General features: G+C 52.6%; 1 protein-coding gene across 11 annotated transcripts in view; it reads left to right on the top strand.

Moving 5' to 3' along the window:
• MYO9B (myosin IXB) overlaps positions 1-19,171 on the top strand; it is a 108,995-nt gene that overhangs the window by 32,144 nt on the left and 57,680 nt on the right. The window lies entirely within an intron of this gene.

Raw genomic sequence — 19,171 nt, forward strand, 5'->3', positions numbered from 1 at the left:
AAGCAAGACCCCAGTGCCTCCCAGCCCTGCCCTTCCCCCCCGCCAGCCCCTGGGCCCCCCACGAGCTGCTGGGAGAGCCAGCGTGAACTCACTGAGGCAGGTGGGGCCAGGCCAGGGCCGCACGCTGAGGGCCACAGCACCCCGGAGGAAGCTAGCATCGGGGTCCCGGATGTGTGCCCAGAAGGAGGCCCTGGAGTTGACGGCACGCGGATAATTCGGCCAGAGAGATGAGCCTGGGGACAAGCGTCCCGTCCCGGCTCTCCACAAGGATGTCCCAAGATGCAGGAAATGGCGGGAGCCACAATAAGGAACCACTTGGTTGGAAGGAGGGAACCGAAGCAGAATGCCCAGCTGAGAAGTGAGGCCACACCAGAGCAGGAGGAGGTACAGAAAGATGAGGGGTTGTCTTTGGGGGTGTGGAGAGGATCAGGGTGCCCTACAGCTGTGATTGCCTATGGCTTTTTGTCAGGGGGCCCCTGGAAGTGTTGGGGAGGGGACAGCCACCTGGAAGACATGGTCCACGGGCACTCTCCCCGCTCCCATGCCTCGCAGACCTGCAAGGCTGCCTCTCTGGCTTGCTGCCTAAGAGTGCAGAGCCCTGACGCCTTGCATTCATCTGAGGCTATTTTAGACCAAAGTGAAAGTTATATTTTGGGGAACATTGAGTCTAAGAGAAGAGTGAAATTATGGGTGTATTTTAAGCACCCAGAAAGGCCTCCTTGGAATTTGCAAAAAGAGTTGATTAAAAGGCAAAGCATAGCTCCGGGCCCGGGACACCCCTGCCACAGCCACCGCCCTTTCCGAACATTCTGGGCACTTTTCTATACCAGGTCTGGTGGAGTGTTGGCGGGGGGAGGCCCAGTGAAAGTGTCTGTCCACCATCCATCAGCCCATCAGCTACATCTGCCTCACTCTTTGGGGCGGGGATGCGGCCAGGCATCAGGTAACCACAGGGCCTGGCAGCCAATTTGTTTCCTGGTGGTTATCCAGGATGGAGCAGCTTCAGGGCCCTGTCCCCAGCATCACTGGGGAGTTTCCCTCTGGAAGTTGGCTCCTGTGTCATTCAGCCACTGCTGGCCGCAGCCAGCTCCCAAGGCCAGGCCCAGCAACACCTCGGTTCCCTGAGGCCTGTGGAAGTGACCTGTCTTTTGGAAAGGCCAGGAGGTCAAACTCAAGGCTCTCGGTCCACCACCCAGCCGCTGATCAGTTCTCTGACCCCAGCTCATAACTGTTGACCGACTCCTCCCGGGTGCATGGGGCAGTGGCCGCCCTCTGGCAACGGTCAGGTGCCTGGGCCCAAAGTCTCCCATGGTGTGAGCTGTCAGGAAGTGTTCAACGGGATCCTCACCCGTTTAAGGGAGAGTAAGTCACAGCCACCTATGAGAATTTACAAAGTTCCACTTCGCCCTTCCTGAGGGCCCAGGGATCTCTAGGGCAGCCGATTCTTTTAAATTGAAGTTTGCCTGGTGGCTCAGATGGTGTAAAGATTCTGCCTGCAATGAAGGAGACCTGGATTTAAACCCTGGGTAGAGAAGATGCCCTGGAGGGGGGAATGGCAACCCACTTTAGTATTCTCGCCTGGAGAATCCCGTGGACAGAGGAGCCTGGCAGGCCACAGTCCATGGGGTCACAAGGAGTCAGACAGGACTGAGTGACTAACACTTCCACTGTCTTTCGTAGCTAATTTACACTATCGTGCCAAGCTCTGCTGGTGCAGCAAAGTGACTCAGCTGTACACATACAGACTTTTTTTTGTTAATTGAAGGATAATTACCTTACAGAATTTTGTTGTCTTCTGCCAGACATCAACAAGGATCAGCCATAGGTATACATATATTCCCTCCCATTTGAACCTCCCCCCATCTCCCCCCCCACCCCACCCCTCTAGGTTAATACACAGCCCCTGTTTGATTTCCCTGAGTCTGCAGCAAATCCCATCAGCTTTATATTTTACATATGGTAACGTAAGTTTCCATGTTACTCTCTCCATACATCTTACCCTCTCCTTTTCTTTTTTAAAAAGTTTATTTTCGGTTGCACTGGGTCTTCATTGCTACATTCGCGCTCTCTCTAGTTGTGGCGAGTGGGAGCTACTCTTCATTCGGAGTGCAGGCTCTAGGAGTGTGGGCTCAGTGGTGGCGGCTCACGGGCCTAGTTCTTAATGTTCTTTCCTGTTAGGGTTTATCACAGGCTATTGAATATGGTTCCCTGTGCTAAAGAGTGGGACCTTGTTGTTTATCTGTTCTATGTATAATAGTTTGCATCTGCTAATTCCAAACTCCCAGTCCTTCCCTCCCCGACCCCACACCCACTTGGCATGCATAAGTCTGTTCCCTGTGTCTGTGAATCTGTTTCCGTTTTGTAGATGGATTCATTGGTGCCATATTTTAGACTCCACGTATAAGTGATATCATGTGGTATTTGTCTTTCTCTTTCTGGCTCACTTCGTTTAGCATGATCATCTCTAGTTGCGTCCACGTTGCTGCAAATGGCATTAAGTCACTTGTTTTCGTGGCTGAGTAGTGTTCCATGGTTTATATATACCATATCTTCTATATCCATTCTTCCGTCGATGGACGTGTCGGTTGTTTCCGTGTCTTGGCTATTGTGAATAGTGTTGCGGTGAACATAGGGGTGCATGAATCTTTTTGAATTACAGTTTTGTCCAAGGATATGCAAAGCAGCCAGTTTTTTAATTTCTTAACAGAGTCTAAGGTTCATTTCTCAGCCAAGGGTGGTTCTACCACCAGGGGACATTTGGAAACATCTGGAGATTTTTTTTCTTTAATATTTATTTATTTGGCCATGTCAGGTCCTAGTTTTGGCACACAGGATCAGTTGCTCCTCTCATGTGGTATCTTAGTTCCCTGACCAGGGATCGAACCTGAGTTCCCCACATTGCAAGGCAGAGTCTTAACCACTGGACCACCAGGGAAGTCCCTGGAGATGTTTTTTTGTTGACCAAGGGTGCTGCTGAACATCCTGTGAGTCACAGAACAGCCCTTCTGTGAAGAATGATATGTCCCCAAAAGCCTGTATCAGCTGAGGCCAAGACACCTGCTCTAGTTTAGGGGCCTTTAGGATGTGGGGTTGAAAATCAGGCCTGAGGTTCTGGACAGAGTCTTTCAGCGGGCCATGTAGATCCAGGAGCCACTGCCTGGACAGAGCTGCTTGGTGGAGGTATGAATGTTGGCCAGGTTGGGGGCGGAGGGGGAGTGGGGAGACAAGGTGACAAGGACGTGCAGTGCGGGAGGAGCGTCTCCAGTTCTGCCAAAGTGCCTGGACTGGTTCTTCCCCTCAGCACGTGACTGCACCCCTCCCCACAGAATCCACCACCTCCAGGTCCTCTGGGCAAAGAGCTGACTCTTCAGGAAGCCCAACTCATAGGTGCGATGTGACCTACAGCAGGCCGACCTCTCCACTCTGCCTGCTGCTCTCCCCTTCCCCAGGGCCTTTGCACCTGCCACACCCTCCTGCACCATCATCTAGCTAGGTCCGCCCCCGGGGTTTCCTGGGAGAGGCAGAGGAGAGCTCCGGAAGGTCCCGAGGCCAGCAGGGTCCTAGCACGGCACCAGCACTGTGTGACTCCCAGCCCCACCCCCAAGGCTCCGCAAGGCCCTCCGGTGCTCGGGGCCCATCATTTCCTGCAGCAGCTCGTGAAACCCAGCAGCCCCAGATTGCAGCTGTGGCAGAGCAGGGAGGAAGCAAGCTCGGTGATGTCATGGCAACGCTGAGGCTGGGGGGACGCCTCATGGGGATCCAAGCCCTCCTGTGCATGGGTGGCCTTCGATGCCCATTCCAGAGCTGCCCCTTAAAGAAGGGACTTCTTAAAGATGGGAGGGACTTCACTAGTGGTCCAGTGGTTAAGAACCTGCATTCTTAACCTGCGTTAAGTTTCGATCCCTGGTCGGGGAACTAAAATCCCATGTGCCACGGAGCAGGTGAGCCCGCACACCATAACTACAAGCCAGTGAAGCCAAATAAATATTTGAAAAAAGTTTAAAAAGATGGGAGACACTGGGGAGAGGCCCCCATGAGAGAGGCGAAGGCTGGAGCAGGCCTGTGATGAAAGGTCAAAGGGAAGTTCACACCAATCCAAAAGAGGTGACTAGAAGCACTTTACCTCTGAGCACCGGGGACATTGAAGGGCCTTGGTTGCAGTGGTCCTGCCGGACTCTGGTTCGCACCAGCCGTGGCTCCCCCAGACCCAAAGAAGATGGAGAGACCCTCTAAGGCAGGCCCGGCTGTTACTCCTACTGCCCCTTTCCAAAGCAGAGTGGACACAATGGAGATTACTCAGCCATAAAGAGGAATGCCAACTCGATGCACAGGAGTTTGAGCAAGCTCCAGGAGATGGTGAAGAGCAGGGAAGCCTGGCGTGCTGCAGTCCTTGGGGTCGCAGAGTCAGACACGACGGAGCGGGTGAACAGCAACCAGAGAGGACTGAAACGCTGGCACACGCTACGCTGCGGACGAGCATCGTGCTGAGTGAGAGGAGCCAGACACACAGGGCCACATGCTCTCGATCCCACCCACATGAAGCGTCTGCAACAGGCAGAGCCAAGGAGACGGAGGGCAGATGAGTGGTTGCCAGGGGCTAGGGGAGTGGGACTGGGGAGTGACTGCTTAGCAGCACAGGGTTTCCTCTGGGGTAATGAAATATTCTGGAACTCGATAGAGGTGACGGCTGCCCAACATAGCAAACCTGCCAAATGCCACCAAATTGTACATTAAAACGGTAAATTTTAGCACAATTAAAACCCTGAATATTCATTGGAAGAACTGAAGCTTAAATACTTTAGCCACCTTATGTGAATAGCCGACTCACTGGAAAAGACCCTGCTGCTGGGAAAGATTGAGGGCAGGAGGAGAAGGGGGTAACAGGTTGAGATGGTTGGATGACATCACTGACTCAATCAATGGACATAAATTTGAGCAAACTCCAGGAGATGGTGAAGGACAGGGAAGCCTGGTGTGCTGCAGTCCACAGGGTGGCAAAGAATCAGACACGACTGAGCGACCAGAACATACACATCTAGAATGCTCCCCATTCCCAGGTCCCACCACGGGCTTCCGGTGGCTCAGTGGTAAAGAATCCATCTGCCAGTGCAGAAGACGTGGGAGACACAGGTTTACTCCCTAGGTTGCGAAGACTCCCTGGAAAAGGAAATGGCAACCCACTCCCATATTCTCGCCTGGGAAATCCCACGGACAGAGGAGCCTGGCGGGCTACAGTCCATGGGGTCACAAAGAGTCGGACACGACTGAGCAACTAAACAGCAACGAGTCCAGCCACATCAGCCTCTTGGATTCCTTGCCGTCAGTCTCGCACTTAGCAGGCACAAGCGCAGCCATCCCAGAGCCGGTCCTGTTGGCTCCTGCCTCTGGGGTGGCCCCGGTGCACCCGAGCTCCGTCTCCTGGGGCCCCACGTAAGCCCCTGACCCAGCGACAGGACACAGGACGGGCTCGAGCTTAGACCTGAGCCCCACGCAAGCCCCTGATCCAGCAACAGGACATAGGACGGGCTTGAGCTTAGACCTGAGCACCTTTAGGTAAAATTTCTCCAGCAAGCGTGGAAAGTGCTCCAAAATGTTTCATCCAGCTGCTTATCTTGAACATCACCATTTCCACCCAGAGAATGTTTCACTTCAATGCGAATTGGCGAAACCCTCCCCCATGACTGAAGGATAATAAATCGGCCACAGCAGGTTCACAGTGACTGTGGAGTGTCTCCTGGATTCGGCAGTTTACACTCAAGCCCTGGCATAGTAGTTTACCCCAGGGACCTGTAAACTGGTTCCGTAAAGGGCCACGTTAATTAGCATTTCCAGATTTCACAGCCGCTCAGTCTGTGTCACAACTACTCAGCCTGCAGCTACTCACCCTGCATCATAGAGCGAAAGCAGCCGCAGACAGGGCATAAATGAACAGTGGGGCCGTTTGTCAATAAAACGTCACTAACAAAACAGGCAGTGGGAGAGGAGCATCAGAGGTACCAGCTTGGGGGCTTCCGCAGTGGCCCCGTGGCCAAGACTCCAGGCTCCCGATGCAGGGGCCTTCGTTCGATCCCTGGTTGGGGGACTAAAGATCCCGCATACCACAAGAAGATCTGGTGCAGCCAAATAAATACTTTTTTAAAAAAAGAGCAGATACCCAGATTGAAGGACATCCTAAAATATATTCATCCCATCCTCCTTAAGACTGTTACAGTGTCAAAAATAAGTCTGAGATACTTGATGTGGGAGGACTGAATGTAACGTGATGAAAATGAAAATCGCTCAGTCATGTCCAACTCTTTGTGATCCCATGGACCATGTAGTCCATGGAATTCTCCAGGCCAGAATACTGGAGTGGGTAGCCATTTCCTTCTCCAGGGGAACTTCCCAAGCCAGGGATTGGACCCAGGTCTCCCGCTTTGCGGGCCGATTCTTCACCAACTGAGCTACAGGGAAGCCCATGTAGCATGTGATACTGGGATAGAAAACGTTAGGGGGGAAATGAGGACATCTGAATGAATGCAAACTTAGTTTAGTAATAATGCATCAGTCAGTATCCGGCTTCCCTGGTGGCTCAGCTTTAAAGAACCTGCCTGCAATTCAGGAGATGCAGGAGACCTGAGTTCAGTCTCTGGGTTGAGAAAATCTCACTTCCCAACCCACTCCAGTATTCTTGCCTGGAGAATCCCATGGACAGAGGAGCCTGGTGGGCTACAGTCCCTGGGGTCTCGAAGAGTCAGACACAACTGAGCTCACACGCGTGATCAGTCAGCATTGGTTTGTTCATTTTTTATGACAAATGTGTTGTCATAATATTGACAGTAGGAGAAACTGAATGTGCGGCACTTGGGAATCCTCTGTGATATTCTTAGAATGTACTAGTAAATCCAAAACCTATTTTAAAATTAAAAGGTTGTTAGAGGAAAAAGAAGGATGTTGAGCCAGATTTGGCCTGTGTGTGTGGAGGGAAGGGGGTCCACAGACCATCCCCCACAGGCCAAATCTGTCACACAGACAGGCTACCACCATGTCCATGAGATGTGCAGAGCAGATCTCAGGTAAGATCTGACTCCGAAGTTGTGTGAACTTCGACCTGACACATCTCCACCCTCTCCCACTTCCCCATTGCCATCCGCTGAGCCATCATCAGTGGTCTTTGGTGCTTTCCTCTGTTGCCTGCATGCTCGCTGTCGCCATATCCTGTCGTCTCTTCCTCTGAAATGTCTCCTACCAGTGCCCAGGCTCCGGCTGGTGGCCCCACTGGTGTGTGCAGGTTCCAGTGTCCAGCAGTCAGGGTGGTGTCCAGGGTACCGGCTTCCCGAAGGGCCCCCGTCACGACTGGGGCCAAGCCACTGAACTCAGTCTGCTAAACAGCCCCTTACCTTCCAGGGCTGTGAGGAGTCAAAGCTGGAAGGCGGCTCTGGATGGTGATTTTTTTTCCTCCTGCACCTGTTCTGCATCACCTGGGGGCCTGGTTTCTGCTCACTTTCCCTCCTTCTTACTGTGCCTGGCTGAACAAGGCTACCAAGTAGAGGCATGCTGGGAACTGGACCCGTCTGGGGTTGGGGTGGGGAGAGGCTGCTTTCAGTGAAACCCTGCAGTATGAAAGTTTCCCATCTCTCGGGGCTAAGCGGTAGGAAACAATCTGATTAAGTATGCGTGCTAAGTTGCTTCAGCCGTGTCCGACTCTTTGCGACCCTATAGACTGTAACCTGTCGGGCTCCTCTGTCCATGGGATTCTCCAGGCAAGAATACTAGAGTGGGTCACCATTTCCTTCTTCAGGGGATCTTCCTGACACAGGGATCGAACCTGAGTCTACTGTGTCTCCTGCATTGCAGGCAGATTCTTTACCGCTGAGTCACTGGGGGAGCCCCCTGATTAAGTATACTGAGCACGAAGCTCTTTGCTCTTTCCTGCTTCTGATTATCAAGACCTTTATTCTAGATGCTCAGGAAAGCGGGAAGGGTGTAAGTCAGTGTCCTCTTGCTTTATTTCTCCCTAGAGAGCCTTCACTCGCTTAGTAAACCCTAGAGCAGGAGTTCTCACCCTTCCAGGGATCACAACACCCTCGGGCTCTGGTTTAAACATTTAGATTCCCCAGCCTTTCCAGAAATCCTGCATGTCCGGAATGGGCCCAAGTCTGCATCTTTAACAAGTCCCTACAGCCCATACTTGGATTCTGAACTTTTCCTCTCCCTTATCACAAGCTACCAGAGCAGCAAGGTAGAGGTGACTCATGGGGAAAGGCAGAGGAATCTTGACAGTTTCTCTTTCCCCACTGTTGTAAGGGGGGGAGCCCCAGGGAGACAGCTTTGCTCACCCCAGGTATGGAGGGTGGACCCAAGGGTTGCCCCTGGTTGGGGGAAGGGATCCTCCCCTGCCCCCTCCCCGTGCCCCAGGGTTTGGAGAGAAGCTATGGGGCCTGTAGGGAGAGTGGAGGGACGCTCTCAGACTCTAGTCTCTCCCTCCAGCCCACCCTTGGGAGCTCACCTTTCCTCACAAGGGCACCTTTGCTGCATGGAAAGTATTAAGAGAGTCCTTACTGTTAGCAGCAGCACCGGGCAGCTTGAGATTTGTGAAAATGTTAGTTGCTTGGTCCTGTCCGACTCTTTGTGACCCCATGGACTGTAGCCCACCAGGCTCCTCTGTCCATAGAATTCTCCAGGCAAGAATACTGGAGTAGGTTGCCATATCCTTCTCCAGGGTATCTTCCAGATCCAAGGATCGAACCCAGGTCTCCCACATTGCAAGAAGATTCTTTACCATCTGAGCTACCAGGGAAGTCCTAATTTGTACAGAAATTCATACAGGGAAGCAAAGGAAATTTGCCATTTCCTTTTCCCCTGGAGTAGGAAATGGCAACCCACTCCAGTATTCTCACCTGGGAAATCCCATGGACAGAGGAGGCTGGTAGGCTACAGTCCGCGGGGTTGCAGGAGAGTTGGACACAGCTGAGTGACTGGCGCACACACACACACACACACAGGGAAGCAAACATCATCCTAAAAGGAAACCTTCCATCATGAGCCACCACCCACTTATAGAACAAGCCCTCCACTCACACCTCCCCACCACCCCTCAGCTCAGCCTAAGTGTGACTCCTTCCAGCCCACCAGGCCTGGTGGGTCCTCCTTCCCAGATCATCCCACCACACAAATGTAAAATAAATCAGTTGGAAAGTGAGGTTGAAAAATCTTGCAAAACGTGCATGATTATAGGAAGTCATCAAAAGTGACCCGGAGAATTGCTCTGACCTCCAGTTACTCAGCCACACCCGTGAGCGGCAGATGGGAAAGAGCCAAGGATGGAAGCCTGCGCCGCCTCCGGAGGGAATGAGTCCATTGTGTTGCTAACTTTATATAGGTGCACTCTGCCTAAAGGGAGTTTTCAGCTGGGTTCACCAGGCGAAGTTCAACTCCATGCTTTATGAACAGGACACACCCATACCAAAGTAGTTCAGGAAGCTAAAAATAAAGGGACAGGCACGGATGTAGCAGGTAGATAGAAACGAGATAGAACACAGCTGCAATTTTGATATGTAAAAGGGAAAGCTGGGGCCTCTGAACATTGTATGATGAAGCAGATTCACCATCAAGCCAAAATCATCAGTTTACTCTCAAGATATAATCATTGTCAATATCTATGCATCACAACACAGCAGCTGCTTATACAAAGCAGAAATTATAAAAGATACTAGGAGAAGTAGATGAAAACATAACATAAGGCTCCTTGAGTAGACAGCAAATAGACAGGGCGGTAAGATGCCCAGACCTCACATTTAGGCAGATCTTTTGGCGATATCACAAACCCTTCACTCCATGATGAGAATAAATCTTAAGTATTTGTGGAAGTTCAGTTCAGTTCAGTTCAGTCGCTCAGTCCTGTCTGACTCTTTGCGACCCCATGAATCGCAGCACGCCGGGCCTCCCTGTCCATCACCAATTCCTGGAGTTTACTCAAACTCATGTCCATCGAGTCGGTGATGCCATCCAGCCATCTCATCCTCTGTTGTCCCCTTCTCCTCCTACCCCCAATCCCTCCCAGCATCAGGGTCTTTTCCAGTGAGTCAACTTTTCGCATGAGGTGGCCAAAGTATTGGAGTTTCAGCCTCAGCATCAGTCCTTCCAATGAACACCCAGGACTCATCTCCTTTAGGATGGACTGGTTGGATCTCCCTGCAGTCCAAGGGACTCTCGAGAGTCTTCTCCAACACCACAGTTCAAAAGCATCAATTTTTCGGTGCTCAGCTTTCTTCACAGTCATCCCTATATCAAGTCACAGAGAAAGTAGAAATATTATCATCAGTTCTCCTTATAATACCATAAAACTAGAATTAATTTTTAAGGCCCTTTCATATGGAAATTTGTTTTAAAGGAAAAGTAACCTCTGTTAACTCTTAGATGAAGGGTGAATCTATAAAGCAAAGTTGGTGGTAGTCTAGTCGCTCAGTCGTGTCTGACTCTTTGCGACCCCATGGACTGTAGCCCGCCAGGCTCCTGTCTATGGGATTCCCCAGTTAAGGATACTGGAGTGGGTTGCCATTTCCTTCTCTAGGGGATCTTGCTGACCCAGGGATCGAACCTGCATCTCCTGTGTCTCCTGCATTGGCAGGCAGATTCTCTATTGCTGAGTCATCAGGGGAGCCCATAAACCAAAATTACAGATATTCTAAAAGCCATTAATTGAAACTGTATAGTATCAGAATCCATGGGAAGTATTTAAAGCAGTAACAGTGGGACAGTTCGTAGCCATAAATACTTTATATCCATAAATAGGAATAAATGAAAGTAAATTAATTAACATCCTAACTCAAAAACCTGAGAAAAAGAACCAAGTATACCGCAAAGAGAGTGAAGCATTAGTTTCTCAGTCATGTCTTACTCTGTGACCCCATGGACTATAGCCTGCAGGCTCCTTTGTCCATGGAATTCTCCAGGCATGCATACTAGAGTGGGTAGCCTTTCCCTTCTCCAGGGGACCTTCCTGACCCAGGGATCAAACCCGGGTCTCCTGCATTGCAGGTGGATTCTTTACCGTCTGAGCCACCAGGGAAGCCCAAAGAGAATGACTTGGGTGTCAGATGGATAAAAGATGAGCCCTCGGGAATTCATCAATTCCTCCAATATTTTTGGTGCAATAAGAACCAAGCAAGACCCTCCCCCATCAAAGCTTAATTTGTTCTTTATTCTTTCTGTAATTTGGCACGTGGTTTCATTTATAACCTAAACCAAAATTTAGTGAAATATGAGGTACAATAACTTGTTTCACACTGGGTTTCTTTTTTTCCCCCTAAGATTCCATAATCCCGCCTCCCCACCTCCCACTCCCTGGCACAGTTCACCATGAAACTTCAGTGGCTGGTAGGAACCTGTCCATTTCAAAGGGCCTTGTCCTGGGCCCAGTAACCCTTGGTGTGTTTTCCAGCGTTTCTGTTCTCACCTGTGGCTGGGTAAGAGTGACAGAGTCTGTTAGGAGCTGGGGGCACAGAGCCGGAGTCAGTGTCCTGTCCCGTCGGCGCTCGACTCTCTCTACATGCCTGCCATCTGCCCGTCCGTCCGTGCAGCCAGCAGCTGGCTAGACGGAGCCTGCTGGGTATCCCAAGCCCCGTGGGCAACAGGGAGAGAACAGAACCCAAGCTGAAGCTCGTTGTCAGCCGGGCCCTAGAAACCCTCCACTTCCTCATCTGTGAGTCAAGGAGCATGAGGTTGGGGGTGATCCCTCTACTTCCTGCTCTGCACCCACAGGCCCAGTGAGCCTGCAGCTGTCACCTGCGTGGGCTGACCTGGTAACTGGGGGTCCAATCTTGTGCCCCACAGCCACCACCTCTCACCATCATTGCCATCCACTTCCCATCGTCATCCCTTTTCTCAGCCATGCCACACAGCACGTGGGATCTTAGTTCCCAGACCAGGGATCAAACCCTCGACTTTTTGCACCGGGCGTACAGACGGCCAGGGAAGTCTCCCTTTGTCATCGTGTCCTCACCCTCCCTGGCTCCGTCTCCCTCCACCCATTCCCTGCACTGCAGCAGCGCTGAGGGAGTCACATTCGCCTTGCTTCTCCTTCCCCACTTCCCACCCCATCCACTCCCATGCTCAAGAGCAGGCTTTCCCGTCCCCTCCCACGCAGCCCCTCTGAGCCTGTGACTCCGCTGGCCCTTTCTGCCCTCCATACTTCCCAGTCCCACTTCTCTGTGTCCTTGCTAGGTCTTTGCCAGGAGAGCAGTCCGCTTAGACGACTCAGGCCGTCTCGTGCGCATCTTGCAGGTCAGAGTGTTGACGTCTTCTCCCCGCTTCACCACCGCCCTGGCCCCTTTCGGAAGAAGGAGGCGTTTAACCAAGAGCCTCTAGCACAGTGGCTGACATACCTTTCCTGTAAAGGGTCCAGGTGTCAGTATTTTCTCTGCCAGACCAGTCTCCCCCAGCACGACTCAACTCTGCCATACTCTAGAAGCAGGCACAGACCACCTGTAAATAGACGTGAATGTGTGCCAGCAGAACCTTAGCCATGGTTGTTGAAAGTTGAATTTCCTGTCACTTTCATGTGTGGGGATATACTCTTTTGATTTTTCCAAGTGTTTAAAAATGTAACAACTGGGACTTCCCTGGCTATCCAGTGGTTAAGACTTCACACCTCCAGTGCTGCGGACACAGGTTCAGTCCCTGGTCGGGGAACTAAGATCCCACATGCCAAGCAGTGTGGCCAAAAAAAAAAAAATGTGACTACCATTTTTAGCTCGCACACCACACAGAAACAGGTGGCTGGCCATAATTTGCTGACCCTGGTAGAGGTTCATGTCTAAGCCTGACCCCCCACCCATTCCTGAGCATTACATAGGCATCCTCCCCATGGCCACGCGCATTTGTGTACAGGTCATCTGTGACCGCTTCACGCTCCACCAGCAACCCCAAGTACTTATTAGCTGGCCCTTCACAGGACAAGCTGGCCCGCCCCTGGTTCACACAGAGGGTTACTTTTTGTCCTCGAACAACCTGAGAAGGCAGGGGTTTACCCCTTCGTTTTACAGAAGAGGAGCTTGAAACTCATGAGCAGCAAACTAATTTGTCCCTCTTGGCACAGCCCCCCAGCCCGGGACCACAAGGACCCGCTGGAATTCCCTGTCGACGTGGAGCTGTTCTCCTGGGCTCCTCACCAGAGGTAGCCCTCCACCCCACACACTCCCAGGGGCGTTATTTTCCTGGCATTTCCACACAGGAAAGCCCCAGGCTGACTGGATGCCCCGCTGGGGCTGTTTGCTCAGTAGACTCAGCTGAGCCCATTTCCTGGGCGCCCAGGTCCAGGGGCTGTGGGATGCCTCCCAGGTCTCCTTCTGTGGACGTGACAGCCGCTTGTGTCCCCAGACAGACACGATCACGTGGAAAGTTAGCCTGGAACTTGGAGAGCACTTGGGCAAACAATTGGAGTTCCAGGGCTGGTTCCCGGTCACTCCCGGGTACTGCTCTCTGCACCCCCAACCACGGCTAGAACAAGAGGGCAAGTGGAAGCCAGTCTGTCTTTCAGCCCCACCTTTAGGCTTCACGGTAGCCTAGTATTTGCTTGAGTTATCTTACCATTCGCAGCCTCTCCTGGCACCACCGGCCACTCCTCTGTCTTGGTGTGAGACCTGGACCGGACACAAGAGATTTGGAAACCCTGTGTGGAGTGGCTCGTGGTCTCAGGGTGGGGAACAGAGGCTCTGCCCGACCTGGCATTGCAGGGGGTGGGGCAACGTCAAGGTCGTGAGAGGCAGTGGGCAGCCTCCAGGAAGTCCAGGGGCGGTGATGTCCCAGCCATGGCCAAGGTGAACGCGTGGAATGTCCCTGTCGGAGCCCCACCAGGGAGGAGATCTCTGAGACTAGAATGGTGCCAGGCCCACGGCCGCCAACCAGTACACTGTTGTCAAGTGAATAAATGAAACCACGTGTATAAAAGCACCATGTACACTTGGGAAGGGGCCGGGGGGAGGAGTCCCCATGGCTAGATCAGGAAAGAGAAAGCCAGCCCCACAACCAAGATGAATTCTCTACAGCGATTGAAGACAGTCACAGGTATATCTGGGGGGCAGTAGAGTTACCCCAGTTCAGACCACCTCTGCCTAGCTGGAAGGACCACCACCCTGCAAGGGTGAGGCTGGGGAACTTCTCTCCAGGGGAAATCCTCACCCCACCCCCACCCCCGCCCCGACTTGAGACTCACCTATCAACACAGGAGACAGCAAGCACGCTTGCCTTGGTGATCTCATTCCATGGGGCTTTTCACTTTTGAAATCTGAAAGCAAAACACTGTTTGTCTAATGCAATCCGTCGAAGCTTGTCCGGTTTTCATGTGGGATATACAGAGGCCAGATGTGAACTTGGGGCTGGGGAATCTGCCTGCCTGGTTGCCAGACCTTGGGTGAGGTGTCTCTAGCCAGGGCAGGCAGACACCCCAAAAAGTCCCAGGTCTACTTGCCTGGCTCCCAGCACCAAGAGCCAGTCTGGACCAGGGTCTGAGGGGCGTGGGCTCACAGCCAGGGCGTGGGCTCACAGTAGAGGCCCTGGGTTCCAGCCTACAGCCACGTCACCCACCTGTTCTTGGACTTCAAGGAGGTCAGCTGACCTCTCTGCTCCTGTTTCCTCATCAGAAACGGGGAAGGCCAGGTCTGTCCCTTAGAGGAATTTAAGCAAAAGAAAGAGTCACAAGCCCGTAGCAAGCCTGGCGTGTGGCTAGCACATACCACAGGCGATTCTTTAACATTACATCGCCATTCTTGCTAAAATATTGACCATGCATTCCAACAGAGAGAAGACCCACCCTCTTGAGATAGCAAACGCACTTTCTAGAAATTTCTGGCTACGTAGGCTGCTCAACCTTCGATATCTTTGGTTTAAAAATCCTCGTTCAGAGCATTTCCCTGACAGTCCAGTGGTTAAGGCTCCATACTTCCACTGCAGGGGTCATGTGTTCAATCCCTGGTCGGGGAACTGTTCATAAGATCCCACATGCTGGGCAGCATGGCCAAAAATTTAGAAGAAAAAAAAAATTAATAAAAAAAACCTTTTTGAACCTCGCAAAAGAAGAACCTCAAAGACAAGAGCAGTTAGAAGACAGCCAGACTTCCCCCAGCTGACGGCATCCCTGGCAGGGGCGGGGGTGGGTGCCTGGGGAGAAGGTCAGAGAAGTCCAGGCTGCTCCTGCTTCCTTCACATGACTGGAGGAGGGGTTGAATTAATGGATCCTCTCTTTATGGTTTTTTACCTTTTATTGGGTAAACTTTTAGCATGGTTCTATATGTTTTTTTCAAAGCATATACTTTATATTAGAAGCATGTCTTTTATGGGACTTCCCTGGTGGTCCAGTGGTTAAGACTCCACGCCCCCAACAGGGGGGCACGGGTTCGATCCCTGGTCAGGGAACTAAGATCCCGCATGCAGCATGGCATGGCCAAAAGAAAAGACATAAAGGAGGGGAAAAACAGGAAAAAGAAACATGTCTTGTATATTATAAAGGGGGGAGAAGCAGCATTTCTGAGAAAGTAGAGTCCTCTCCCAAATAGCATTTTGCCAGGACTGTGGATCGTATGGCGTGCTGGGAAGACAGCATGAACATGTGGCCACCCTGCCCCAGAGCCAGCTCACATCGCATCACTGCTGGCACCCGGGTCCCACTTCCTCCCTCCCCTTTATCTCCAGCCCCACATGATCCATTGGGCACACCAGCCACCCTTGTGCTTGGAGGCCTTGCACACCCCTGGCCAGCCCCGGGAACAGCTACACAATAGCTCCCCTCGCTTCGGGTGCCAGGCCAGCATTTCCTCCTCCTCCTCCGACGGACGTATAATAGCACCAACCGGATATTTTTAGATCAGCTTTGAAAAGTCGCAGTGTGTTGAGACCACATACCAGACGCATGAGGTCACCGCGCTGGTAATCGCAGAACCAGAGAGCTGGTCCCAAAGACATCCCCTCTGGTCCCCAGGACGCTGGGCCTGGGTGTTTCCTTAAAACTCACCAGAGACTTGTCCCACATTCATAAGGGACCACCGTGGCTCCTCTGGGTGGAAATGTGCATTTCTGGAGTGTCTCTGTGGCAGGCCTTGAACCCGGCCGCCGCTGCGACTCGGGACTTGCCCCTGGAGGGATGTCACTCGGGGTCAGGCGCCCCCCTCGCCGCCTGTTTGTAGTTAGGACAGGCAGCACTTTGCATGCTCGCTCGTGGGAGCTCATTTTATCACAAAGCAGGCTTGTCCTCAGCTCAGACACCACCCTGCACGGTCGGAAAGGAAAGGACGAGACGGATCTGCCGTCTGCTTCTCCCAGAGCCATGGCTCAAGAGCCCGTGAGGTTTACCCCAAAGGCTGAACATAAGGGAAACAGGAGATTAAAACCTGGATAGACAGTTTTCTTCACCAGGGGGTCCATCAGGGCCTACAACACACGCGGGGGCCTTTATTACAGGAGGGAGCCCCAGACAACCTACTCCTCCAAACACCTTTTACTTTCATCTCTGCTTCTCAACCCCCAGCAATTTGGCTCTTGCTGGGGACTTTTTTTTTCTTATTTATTTGACTGCATCACAGCAGAGGATGAGATGATTAGATAGCATCACCAACTTGATGGACATGAATCTGAGCAAATTCCAGGAGATAGTGAAGGACAGGGAAGCCTGGTGTGCTGCCGTCCATGGGGTCACAAAGAGTCAGACACAACTTAGCAACTGAATAACAAATCAGGTCTTAGTTGCATCATGTGGAGTCTTTCATTGCGGCACATGGGCTTCAGTAGTTGTGGCATGTAAGCTCCAGAGCCCTCAGGCTCAGTAGTTTCGGGGTACAGGCTTAGCTGCTCTGAGGCGTGTGGGATCTCAGATCCCCGACCGGGGATTAAACACTGCGCCCCGTGCAGTGCAAGGCAGATTCTTAACTCCTGGACCACCAGGCAAGTCCCTGTGGGGACTTCTGGGGTTGTCCCGCATGCTGCCGGCCTCTGGTGGGTAGAGACCAGGGATGACCTCGGTACCCTGGAGAGTGATCCCACCCCAGGCGTCAGCAGCGCTGAGGCTGGCCACCCTGCACTGGGTTCCACAGACGCTCGGGAGAGCAGAGCAGATGGAGGCCCGGGCCCCAGCAGCTGGCCTAGAGCTCAGTCACACGCATCCGGACCCTGTGAAGAAAAGGGGGCTCTGTGGCCACTGTCTGACTCTGGAAAGTCAGGCTAGATTCCACCACCACAAGGCCAGGTGAAGACTGTCCCCTCAGAGTGCCCCCCTACCCTGCATGTTCGTCTCTCAGTCGTGTCTGCCTCTTGGGGACCCCGTGGTCTGTAGGCCGCCAGGCTCCTCTGTCCATGGAATTTCCCAGGCAAGAAGACTGGAGTGGGTTGCCATTCCCTCCACTAGGGGATCTTGCCGACCCAGGGATTGAACCCTGGCCTCCTGCATTGCAGGCAGATTCTTTACAGTCTGAGCCCTGAAGGTACCCCCTTTGCAACTGGGCCTGGTTTCCTTCCTGGGACCTCCTCTCCCTCAATCACTCCTCCCCTGCTTGGCAGTCTGGCGGTTGGATCAGGTTTTACAGCGAGGCCCGGTTCTGGGTTCTGGGGTCTGGAGCCCCAGAGGCAGCAGGGCAGGAAGTCACGCATCCCATGACCTCATCAGCCGGGAGCATGACCGGTGCATTAGCCCAACGGGGGCTGCTGCCCTGACTGCAAGCTCCACTGAATGGAGCCATTTTCTGAGGAAGTGTCCCTGGCCTTCCAGCAGATGCTTTTCTGTGGGGCTTCTGCCTCCAGGCGTTGAGTCGGAAGCTCTGATAAATGATGGACCTGCATCCATCCTGCCTGCAGAATGAGGGCTTGAAGAAAATCCAAACTCCTCGGTGACTCTCTGAGAGCCTGGCCGCCTCTCTCCACCCTGCCCTGTCCCCCACCTCCCCAGACCTGCAGATACACACCCCACCCCTAGTGGCCTTCCCACCTCCTCCTAGCTGTGGCCTCCTCAAACAGGAACAGCGTGAGCCTGACACCTTTCTTGCTACTGCCAAGCTTCCCTTTCCTCGTGCGACGCCCCCGCCCCCGTCCCATCTCTGTCTCTCTTCCCTCCTCTGCCCAGCCTCCCCACCCTCACTTCTTTGGGCCTGTCACTCCCTGAAACAGGGACCACCACTCCCCAGGTACTTCTCCTGCCCCAAGTTCCCCCAAGACTCCCCCGAACCCTCCCCTTGTCTGGGTACCACGGGGGAAAGAAGTAACCTCAGGAACCTGAGTCGGGGACAGAGGGTGTTCTCCTGTTTTCATCTGGCCGGGGGTCACGTGGAGACGCCCGGGGGCAGTGCCCAGCCATGGGCTCTGAGCACTACGCACACGTCCTCTGTGTATTGGGAATGAAGCCCTGACTCATACCTCGACGTGGACGGACCCCAGAAGCATCGAGCCGAGGGAGAGAAGCCAGACGCGAAAGGCCACCTAGTGTGTGCCCCCACTTAATGTGAAATGTCCAGACTAGGCAAATAAATCCCGAGCGACAGAAAGCAGATTGGTGGTTACCAGGGGCTGGGGGAGGAGGGCTGGGGAGTAACTGCTGAGGAGGATGGGTCTCCTTTTGGGGCGATAGAAATGTTCTGGAGCTAAACAGAGGTGATGGTTGGACAGCATTGTGAATGTACTGCATGCCACTGAAGTGTTCACTTTTGAAACTTAGTTTTATGTTATGTCACTTTGACCCTAATTAAAAAAAAAAAAAATTGTTATCAACCAGCTTGTCATGCCATGGTATTGCAAGAACCCTCCAGGAGGGGACGTGTCCCCACGTCTGCTCCCTCACAAGCAGGCTGGCGGCTGGCCTGGAGCTGGTATCAACTCAGCTCCTTTCCAAACTCCTTTTGGAAAATAAATATTCTGGATAGTAAATATTTTCTGGCTTTGCAGGCCAGATGGTCTCTGTCATAGCTCCCTACCGTCACAGCACAAAGACAGTGGTAGATGATCAGTAAATGAACAGGCCTGGCCGTGTGCCAGGACACTTCATTTGTGGATGCTGAAACTTGAATAGGATTTTTACATGGCAGGAAATATTACTCTTCTTGGGTTTTTTGGGTTTTTTTTTTTAAACCATTTACAAATGTAAAAACCACTCTTGGCTCACAGGCAGTACAAAAACATACAGTGGACTGGATTTGACCACAGGCCAGAGTTTGCT

Source organism: Cervus canadensis, chromosome 4 (assembly GCF_019320065.1).
Source record: "Cervus canadensis isolate Bull #8, Minnesota chromosome 4, ASM1932006v1, whole genome shotgun sequence".
In the NCBI taxonomy this organism is placed as follows: Eukaryota; Metazoa; Chordata; class Mammalia; order Artiodactyla; family Cervidae; genus Cervus; species Cervus canadensis.